Genomic DNA, 10,820 nt, shown 5'->3' on the forward strand with positions numbered 1-10,820 from the left:
TGTATCCCAATGAAGGTTTGGGGGCAGATCAGGAGCCAGGGGCTTATGGGATCCACTAGCCATTCTCCTCTACAGTGAGGAGCAATTCATGTAGCTGCCACAACCCAGCTCTACTATTGTCTATGGTCAGGGTGACTGGGAGACTTCCTTCTTGGAGCACCTGTGGAGATCCTCAGCATCCAGATTGGCCACTCAGGTAGCATGCTGGCTCTGTATAGAAGCCTTTGAACAGAAACATAAACAGATATAGGAAGATAAAGGTTTGTCAAAGAAGAAATTGTAAACGTAAATGAGGGGCCAGGAGCACTTGAGCACAGTTTACTTGTACTGCCAAGGCAAGGAAAGGAGCTTGAATTATGAAGTTCATTCTCTACTGAGTGAGTATGTGGAATTAATTTCTTATGTTTATTGCAGTCACTGTGCAATGCTGGTTGTTTATTGTACTTTTCTGGGAACCAAACCCTCCTTGTTTGTTTCAAGTGTATCATTTTAACAATAAACATCATTGTCAAAACAGCTGAGGCTTTCTGGTTTTATGGCACCTCCCTCTTTATCACAGGCTGGATGGCCTGTACCTTTACTTGATGTCAACATTTTCCAGAGTGCTGAGATTTTATACTACTAGGAGCTCAGCATTTGGAAAAAAAAGCCACTGATCCAAGGGCCAAATGTATACTCAAAAGCCTAACACTAGGTACTTATTTTTTAAAACCCTGACCCTAAGTTTTGCAACAAATACCTGTGTAGCTTCAATTATTTTTATTTCAATATTAATTCCCAGCTCCAGGCCTTTAAGTACCCCTTTAGTGTACTCCTATCTCCTTTGGCTTTTCCATAGGAAGGGATGCTATAGCACATCATAAATTTGATCTTATTTGATTGGTGTAGTTGACAAGCATTTGGATCACAAGAGGAAGCATTATTAGCATTTCCAGTTAATACTGATAAAATGCAACCAAAACAAACATGAGAATTAGCATTTGCAAATCAAACACAGAAATCCACAAAAATTCACAATTCTTGCAGTGTTCACATTTTTTATAAAATGGTAATTTCCCCAAGTATAATGGGGACAGGAGGGAAGGAATTAGGGCAAAACTGTTAAAGAGAAAGATATAAATGCCAGTCACCTTTTTAGGGCCTGATTCTGATCTCACAACTGGACAACACACAGTTTTTGTACTGATATAACTATTTCAATTAGATGTGTGATTTTTTTACCTAAATGGTTATACCAGTATAAAAACTGTGTGTAGGGAAGCAAAACAAGCTATACCAGTATAAGGCACCTTTATACCAACATAATTGCGTCCACACTAGTGTGTTAGTACCACTTTAACTTTATCAGTGGAGTTAAAGTGGTACAACTTGTCTATATACACAAGACCTAAATCAGGAGTAAAGTCATTAAAAATCAGTGAGTAGCACTAGTGTGAAACCAGTATGAGACCAGAATTTTGGGCCTGATTTACTATGCATTGGTCCCAGGGGAGGCTCTATGTTTTTTGCTGCCCGAAGCACGGCAGTCAGGCAGCCTTCGGTCACACGGATTCGGCGGCGGCTCTGCGGGTGATCTGCTGGTCCCACGCCTTAGGCCTCCCGCAGAAACGCCGCCGAAGGCTGCCTGACTGCCGCCCTCACGGCGACCAGCACGCCGCCCCCCGCAGCTTGCCGCCCCAGGCCCGCGCTTGCTGTGCTGGTGCCTGAAGCCACCCCTGATTGCTCTTGCTTTACTCTGGTGTTACTGCACTGAAATTAACTGAAGTAATGCAATAATGAATCAGACCCATTAATTACAAATTTTGTTCTGTAATGTTCAATTTATGGAACCAAAATATTCTTACCAATAAACACCAATTTGCCTTACTATTAAAAAGTCATAACTGCCATAAAAATAAATCTCCCAAATAGAAAATAAATACCAGAAATTGGAATTAAGATACAATGTTAGCATATAAATGACATAGGGAGGGGACTGACTGAGAGGGAGTGGTCCCCTAAAGCTTGTATCTCCAGTTGTGTTGAAATGCAGATGTACATAGTGCTTTTAGACCATATGCATTAATGATTGCTTTAAGTAGTCAAGAAATTATGTTGACTCAGCAGTAAAACAGTGCATTTAGGATGGAAGGTTGCTTGTCATCCTAGCCTCAAATGCGAGTGTACCGTTTTTCAGAATGTACACAGGTGATCTGTGAGAAGGGGACAGGTCAATAAACAAAAATTCACAGAAGCTCTAGGGACCCCCACCACAGCTCCAGTGGCTCAGCGCTCCAGGATCCCCCCGCAACTGACAGTTCTTGCCCCACTGCCATGCGTCTGAAGCAGAAAATGTCATGGAGGTCTTTAAAAGTCATGGAATCCATGACCTCTGTAATATAATCTTACCCTTACTCATTAGTAACAAAAATTTTACTGGCCAAGTCTGGCCCACATCCTGCAGAGACGTGCACATGGACCTTAAGAGGTCATCTAGTCCAATGCCCTGCACTCGTGGCAGGACTAAGTATTCTCTAGACCATCCCTGACAGGTGTTTGTCTAACCTGCTCTTAAAAATCTCCAATGATGGAGATTCCACAACCTCCCTAGGCAATTCAGGGTCAAATTCGGAAGTTTTTAAATCAAAAAATGTCCATTGACTTCACTGGGAGTTTTGTCAGAGTGAACACTAAGAGATTTTCACTTTAATGAAGACTCACAAATGTTATAAATAAGCAATCTCTTTATTGAGGGCTAGCTATTCAAAAAGAAGAGAAAAAAATCAATCTTAGATTCAATTACACTAGTAAATGGAAGTTCAAATAGACTCATAATTGTTTAATCTGCAGCTTGTGGGAGATCTATAGGATGCCAGTTCACATGGCTCCCGGAAATCCTTAACAATTTCTCTCCTTTAAAAAGTACAAGAGAAAAACCAAGGGTTCTGTCCAAAGGAAGTGATTGACCCCCTTGCATTTAAAATGACTCATCTAATTAATAGTGATGCTCATTAAACCCAATCTCTACATTAAATAAATACAGCATAATATACATGGAGGAGGCATAGCTTGGTGGTTTGAGCATTGGCCTACTAAACCCAGGGTTATGAGCTCACTCCTTGAGAGGGCTATTTGGGGATTGGTCCAGCTCTGAGCAGAGGTTAGACTAGATGGCCTCCTGAGGGTCCTTCTGGCCTTGATATTGTATAATGTTAATTCTGTTAAATGTATAATATCACACACACTCCGCAGATATCTAGCAATATGTCTGAAATGTGACTTTTATAATACTTATTAACATCAACCTGTAAGACAAATAGGAAAAAAAGAAAATTCCTCAATCTCTGGGGTACTCAGAGTCAGGGTTAAGCACCTGGGTCTGGTCTTCTGCGGTTATTTTAACCTGAAGATGCTGTGCAGACTCTGTCTCCTGTGTATCTAATTTGGAGCTTTCCTGCAATACAGTGTTACCCCTTTTTGACCCAAGCAGCTAGTCAAGTGCCGGACCCTGGGTCTGTTCCAGCTGGAAGTAGAAATCGATGGAGTCTGACATTTTCTTTGATTCAGTCTTGTTTATTTACAAGGAATGTACAAAGTCTTCCTCTGAATGCAGGAAGAACAAAAACCTAAAGGAGCAGTTTCTTAGCTTACAGCTCCAAGCCTGTTTAGTTAACAGACCCAAAAGCTCTCTAGTTTTTTCCAGGGTCACATTGGATTCACAGGGTACTGCTTGGCTTTCTTGCATATTGCATCTCTCTTCATTCTTGATCCAGATTTTTCTTCTTTAGTTGAGTACCTGCACTCGCGTCCAGGAAAAAATATATTTTCTGGGGTCCTTGCAGAAGTTTCTTTCACTTTACTGTGCTCTAGATACTCTCCTTTTCCTTTGTATCTGGAACTATAAAGCTAAATAGTGTCCTGTAGTCAATTCTGATGAATTTGCCAGTCCTCTGATGTATGTACAACTCTGTACATACAGAGAGTATTTGATGGAAGGTGCTATGTATTGTATGTGAGATTTGTAGTTGTAGCAGTATTAGAGAAAATTGGGAGTTTTCCATCAAATTGATTGTTTTGATCAAAAATGCAGTTTCAGCGAAATAGAAATTTTACTTGGTCCTGCCTCAGGGAGAGGTGCTGACTTCTTGAGGTTCCTGTCAGCCCTACATTTCTATTAAACTAAGTTATTTGACATTTCTGATTCAAAGTTTTTTGGAATTTGCATAATGCAAAATTTTGATATTTGACTTTTTGTCACAATTCAGGACAAAACAAAACTTCCAAATACACAAATATCTGGTGAGATGGAAGGTCCAATTTTTGCTGAAGGACTCAGACCAATTTTTGCTGATGTTACATTTTGGCTGAAGGACTCAGACCATCTTTAAGGAATCTTTAAAGAAGATTTTTCAAATTGGTGCCAACATTTAAACAATGAAAAAAACTAAGATATAAACAAGCTACTCTGAAAGTATGTAGCCATAGTCCCCTCACTATAATTATTGGAGCCCTGAATATGTGCTTAGCACTATGGAGTATTCTCAGACATTAATTATCTTTACCAATTACTGCATTTAAGATATTGTTTTAAAAAAAGCTTTATTTTTCATAGCCCAGCTTCTCTATCAGCTTAATTCTGTAGAGAAACTGTAATCCGCTGTTTATGCATTAGTCTCTTGCCATGGAAATGATTTTGATAATGTGTATGGAATGGTATGACTTCATATGAATAAGTTGATAAGAAAAGATGGGATATAAGAAGAAATTCTTGATGAAAATATCTTTGTTTGATGCTAAGACAAACTTTAAAAAGAGGGGAGGAGTTGAGGGTAAATGGTGAGAGAACCCAGGAGAAGCCCTCCAAAACACTGAAGATTTGCAGTCAGCTGTGCTGGGTCTGAGAGGGCACAGATGGCCTGTGACTCACTTTAGCACTGTATCCATTAATAGAGCCAGCTTGATGAGCATTTGGTCAGCCTCTGAATCTCTTCCTAGTAATATCAAGTTTCTCTTATTTGTCATTTGGGTTTATTTTTTGCAGTTCCCTAAAATGGTAGCTACTATGTAGCCCTTACCTCCAAGGCACCTTTTCCTATGGGTTCCATAATTACTTGCTTAGATGCCACTTACAGGACAGTGCTGTTGTTGTCAGATGGGCTTTTGAAATATGTTCTTGGGCCCTAAGACATGCTAGTCATATTGCATTTGTTACTAGAGCAATGTAGACTTGATTCATATCTCGGAACTAGTTTACTCACAAGTCAGTCCTTATTGTGACATTTCAGATAACATTTCTAAAGTTGCCCAGCTCCCTGCTTTACTCACAATGTAGTTTTTGACAGTGTTTAGTGGCTAGGGCCACCATGAATAATTCTTCTGTGAATCACAGACATTTGTGATGTAACAACTGGACTCTGATTCCATTGAAAACTCCACCAATATGTTCTGCCCTTTTAAGGGTTTTTTATAGACTATAATAAAACCACTACAAAAGAACAGTCTAATTCTAAGACTGTCCCCTTCCACTGTGTGCAACACACTAGTTTTTGAAGTAACTGAAAGAAATATTTTTGAGGTTCTCACTCTGCCTCTTTCTCCATTTACTCCAGAGCAAACACCACTTAAGCCCTTTAAGGCCCTTTGAGTGCTTATACCTCCACTGAATTTGGTCCAGAGGCTGAGTAATCTCCCTGCCCCTTTATATCTTATGCCAATCAATAGCTTTGCTGGAAGGTAGTAGGCGCTTGGTTAGCAGTACTCCTCTTGTTGAGCCCAAATGTCTTCAGATGTCTTAGATTGTGCAGAACTCAGAGTCAGTCATTCCCTGGACTAAACTCAGGGCCCTTGCCCATAAATATTCAAGTTTCTCACCTCCCCATTTTCTTTGTCAGACCTGCCCTAATCTAGGGCAGAAAAGTGTGGACCTTTCCCATGCAATTATCTTTGCCCCTCAGACTCTGAGAATCCAGTAGGCTGGCTTTTGTTTTACGCTAGTGCAAAAAAACATGGGGCTTCATGGATGTGCTTCAGTTTTCAATCCTATAACCATGAGAGCAGATTTTTATTTTTTTTACATTAGAGTCCTAACTCAGACCAGTGTTTATTCTTTAAAAAAAAAAGAGGAGTACTTGTGGCACCTTAGAGACTAACAAATTTACTTGATCATAAGTTTTTGTGGGTTAAAACCCACTTCAGAAGATGCATGCAGTGGAAAATACAGTAGGAAGATAGATAGATAGATAGATATACAGAGAACATGAAAAAATGAGGTTTGCCATACCAACTCTAACAAGACTAATCAATAAAGATGGGCTATTATCAGCAGGAGGGAAAAAAAACGTTTGTAGTGATAATCAGGATGGCCCATTTCAAACAGTTGACAAGAAGGTGTGAGTAACAGTAGGGGAAAAATTAGCATGGGGAAATAGTCTATTTTTAGTGTCTCACTGATCCAGGTTTTCTGACCTAATGAATTCAGTGGTGGAGCCTTCCTGAACTTAGATTTGCTATATCAAGGCCAGGTTCCCTTTTGATCCATCTCTCAAGTCATATTTGAGCCTTGTGGTCTACCAACTGAGGAACCAATTCTTGAGGGAGGGCTTCTACTTAGAAGCTTGTGTCTGTTGTGCTACAGCAACAAATACACTTGTTTAACATATCCTTTAGGTTTTTTAAACCTGGCCTTTCTTTTTATAGCTAAAAATATGTTTAAGGGCTCTGTGGTTACAGAAACTCAGATTCAGAACTACTGTATTTCCCCTGAAGAGCGTCTTTTGTCATTTTCTACTATTTATGTGGCCTGCCAGCTGGAAACCTAAATTTATACCATGGTAGCTTCTCATGTTCCTAGTAGCATTCACCTCCTGTTTTCATCTTTAACTTTTCAGACTTTCATGTTAACCTACATAGAAATTGCCTGCCTTTCCCTCAGATTCTATACTCTCTGCATAAGATGGTTGATGCAGGAAATGTAAAACATGTACATTCTGTGACTTGTAGAAAACTTTTTTAAGGCCATGTAATTATTAGAGGGGTAGCCGTGTTAGTCATCTGTAAAAGCAGCAAAGAATCCTGTGGCACCTTATAGACTAACAGACGTTTTGGAGCATGAGCTTTCGTGGTTGAATACCCACTTCATTGGATGCAAGTAGTGGAAATTTCCAGGGGCAGGTATATATATGCAAGCAAGAAGCAAGCTAGAGATAACGAGGTTAGTTCAATCAGGGAGGATGAGGCCCTGTTCTAGCAGTTGAGGTGTGAAAACCAAGGGAGGAGAAACTGGTTTTGTAGTTGGCTAGCCATTCACAGTCTTTGTTTAATCCTGAGCTGATGGTGTCAAATTTGCAGATGAACTGAAGCTCAGCAGTTTCTCTCTGAAGTCTGGTCCTGAAGTTTTTTTGCTGCAGGATGGCCACCTTAAGATTTGCTATTGTGTGGCAAGGGAGGTTGAAGTGTTCTCCTACAGATTTTTGTATATTGCCATTCCTAATATCTGATTTGTGTCCATTTATCCTTTTCAGTAGAGATTGTCCAGTTTGGCCGATGTACATAGCAGAGGGGCATTGCTGGCATATGATGGTGATGGTGTCGCTGGTGTAGATATATGGGCAGAGTTGGCATCGAGGTTTGTTGCACGGATTGGTTCCTGAGCTAGAGTTACTATGGTGCAGTGTGCAGTTACTGGTGAGAATATGCTTCAGATTGGCAGGTTGTCTGTGGGCGAGGACTGGCCTGCCACCCAAGGCCTGTGACAATGATCCCACACTTTCATAGGCCTTGGGTGCCCACATATCTACACCAGCGACACCATCACAGGACCTAACCAGATCAGCCACACCATCACCGGTTCATTCACCTGCACGTCCACCAATGTAATATACGCCATCATATGCCAGCAATGCCCCTCTGCTATGTACATCGGCCAAACTGGATAGTCTCTACGGAAAAGGATAAATGGACACAAATCAGATATTAGGAATGGCAATATACAAAAACCTGTGGGACAACACTTCAACCAGCCTGGCCACACAATAGCAGATCTTAAGGTGGCCATCCTGCAGCAAAAAAACTTCAGGACCAGACTTCAGAGAGAAACTGCTGAGCTTCAGTTCATCTGCAAATTTGACACCATCAGCTCAGGATTAAACAAAGACTGTGAATGGCTTGCCAACTACAAAACCAGTTTCTCCTCCCTTGGTTTTCACACCTCAACTGCTAGAACAGGGCCTCATCCTCCCTGATTGAACTAACCTCGTTATCTCTAGCTTGCTTCTTGCTTGCATATATATACCTGCCCCTGGAAATTTCCACTACTTGCATCCGACGAAGTGGGTATTCACACGAAAGCTCATGCTCCAAAACGTCTGTTAGTCTATAAGGTGCCACAGGATTCTTTGCTGCTTTTACATGTAATTATTGTTATTTTTTGTGTGATGGTATCTCCTAGAAGACTCAACAGAGATTGGACCCCCCCACCCTGCGAGGTACTGTGCAAACACATAAAAAGAGACAGTCCCTGCCCTGAAGAACTCACAATATAAATAAATAAATTGGACAAAAGCTGGGAGGGAAGACAGTGCGCAGAGAAGTGAAATTACTTCCTCAAGGTCACATGGCAGGTCAGGGAAGAGATAGAATAGAAGTTGATTATCATAGAATCATAGAATCTCAGGGTTGGAAGGGACCTCAGGAGGTCATCTAGTCCAACCCCCTGCTCAAAGCAGGACCAAATCCAACTAAATCATCCCAGCCAGGGCTTTGTCAAGCCTGACCTTAAAAACCTCTAAGGAAGGAGATTCCACCACCTCCCTAGGTAACCCATTCCAGTGCTTCACCACCTTACTAGTGAAAAAGTTTTTCCTAATGTCCAACCTAAACCTCCCCCTCTGCAACTTGAGACCATTACTCCTTGTTCTGTCATCTTCTACCACTGAGAACAGTCTAGATCCATCCTCTTTGGAACCCCCTTTCAGGTAGTTGAAAGCAGCTATCAAATACCCCCTCATTCTTCTCTTCTGCAGGCTAAACAATCCCAGTTCCCTCAGCCTCTCCTCATAAGTCATGTGCTCCAGCCCCCTAATCATTTTTGTGGCCCTCCGCTGGACTCTTTCCAATTTATCCACATCCTTCTTGTAGTGTGGGGCCCAAAACTGGACACAGTACTCCAAATGAGGCCTCACCAGTGCTAATAGAGGAGAATGATCACATCCCTCGATCTGCTGGAAATGCCCCTACTTATACAACCCAAAATGCCATTAGCCTTCTTGGCGACAAGGGCACACTGTTGACTCATATTCAGCTTTTCGTCCACCGTAACCCCTAGTCCCCGTAACCTCTAGTATCCTGAATCCCAAGCCACTGCCCTTGCCACTAGATCATGATGCCTCTCAAATAAGATGTAAAGATAAGGTAAAACATATTTGTATGTTCTCAGATACATAAAGATAAGAAAATATTCTAGACAACGTTGTCATATTGTCTCAGTAATCACAAAACCGTCCCAGACATACAAAGAAGCAAAGGTCTTTCTGTTAGGGATCATCTACTTGGTGTATTGGCATGTCTTGAAGAGAGAGTGATGAGACACTGATAATAGGTATTTGGAGAACCATGACTTGGATGAAGTGCTCTCATGGTTTGTCCCTTACTGAAGACCATCTGGACTGGTCTTCATTCTCTGAGGCAGACAATGGCAAATTACTTTTACAAACTGCCGTTTAAATCCACTTCCATCTTACAGTACTGCACCTGCCAATTATAAGAACTTATTTCCTTTGTAGGATGAGATAATAAGTACAATGATTGTATTTACTAATGTAATTAACTTAATTACTGATCTGTTTACTTCTTTTATTTAGCCATAACATAGCTGAATGTAAGCACTTTTGAAAAGGGAGTTGTGAAAGTGTCCCTGGACAAAAGCTTTTGAAAATGGTCCTTCTTATATAAATATTTATAAATGTGGGCCTGACGGCTAGTGAATTTTTCTTTTTGGTGAGCCAATTTCATTTAAACTTATTAAGAGTTATAGCTTGTTCTGTGTTTGATATCCTCATCCACTTGCGCACTAGCTTCCCTATCAAAGTGTTGATACACCTATGTAACACATGTTATTACTGTAACTCTCATGCTTTTGTCTCATTACTTTTTAAAATCCTTTTCGGGTGTCTTGTCTTTAAATTTAGATTGTAAAGCTGTTTGAGGCAGGAATCTGTCTGTATAGCACTTAGCTCAATGGCACTCTGATCCTCATTGTCATTTATAAATGGTACTGTAAAACAAATCTATAAAATCTATAATAATAATTAGGGCTGTTGATTAATCACAGTTAACTCACGTGATCAACTCAAAAAATTATTAATGATTAAAAAAATTAATCGCGATTAATCTCAGTGTGACGTTGCACTCTATATGATTTTATGAAAATATGCTAATGAGTGTGAATATAATGTAACTGGAATATGCTTCATGCAAAAGGTCTCTTGTAAGGTATCATTACAAAGCTTATAATCTACCGAGTGTGGTCATCCTATTTGTATAAATGTATCATTCTTGTATCTGAAACTAGAAATATGAAATATAACTCTGAGGGCCTATTGTAATTATGCAAAGTGTGGGCCATTAATGGTGGTTTGGAATCTTGATGGCTCCCATTAACCCGGACAATTAACTGCAGATGGCTCTGTTTTACTTGTAAGTCTTCCTGTATATGTGTGTGCTGACAAGTGAGTAATGAAGTCTTACAGTGACATGTGATCATGTCACCTGAACTGGAATCCATCTTTAACCTGGTGCTTTTCCATTTAGAAGGGGGGATGGGGACCTAGAGAGAGACAAAGGAT

Source organism: Mauremys reevesii, linkage group 6 (assembly GCF_016161935.1).
Source record: "Mauremys reevesii isolate NIE-2019 linkage group 6, ASM1616193v1, whole genome shotgun sequence".
NCBI lineage: Eukaryota > Metazoa > Chordata > Testudines > Geoemydidae > Mauremys > Mauremys reevesii.